General features: G+C 37.3%; 1 non-coding gene across 1 annotated transcript; it reads right to left on the bottom strand.

Moving 5' to 3' along the window:
- Positions 1–82, bottom strand: trnas-uga (transfer RNA serine (anticodon UGA)). Its single transcript has one exon. It is a non-coding gene; the product is annotated as a tRNA-Ser (tRNA).
- Between the last annotated feature and the right edge of the window lie 299 nt (positions 83–381).

Below are 381 nucleotides of genomic sequence, written 5' to 3'. Positions count from 1 at the left end.
CGCAGCGAGCAGGGTTCGAACCTGCGCGGGGAGACCCCATTGGATTTCAAGTCCAACGCCTTAACCACTCGGCCATCGCTGCTACACGAGACTTTTATATTCTATTTACTTTCGTATCTCAATATCTCATTAATTCGGTTTAGTTTATGAATATTTGTAAAGGTATATTTGTGCTGAAAGTTTTATTTAGTCTTCTATTCAGGTCATTTCCTATTCTTATGTTGGTAGAAAAACAATTACTTCCAATTGTTATTTTTCGTGGTATTTGTCATAAATTATAAGTGAAAACTAAAACTACAATCCTCAGAAAGGCCCACCTAAATAAAATCACTGTCTAGTGTAATTAGAGAGCACCAGGGGTCAAATAATTCAGTCAGGACG

Source organism: Erpetoichthys calabaricus, chromosome 2 (assembly GCF_900747795.2).
Source record: "Erpetoichthys calabaricus chromosome 2, fErpCal1.3, whole genome shotgun sequence".
Taxonomy (NCBI): Eukaryota; Metazoa; Chordata; class Cladistia; order Polypteriformes; family Polypteridae; genus Erpetoichthys; species Erpetoichthys calabaricus.
This window is presented reverse-complemented; position numbering and strand designations above follow the sequence as displayed.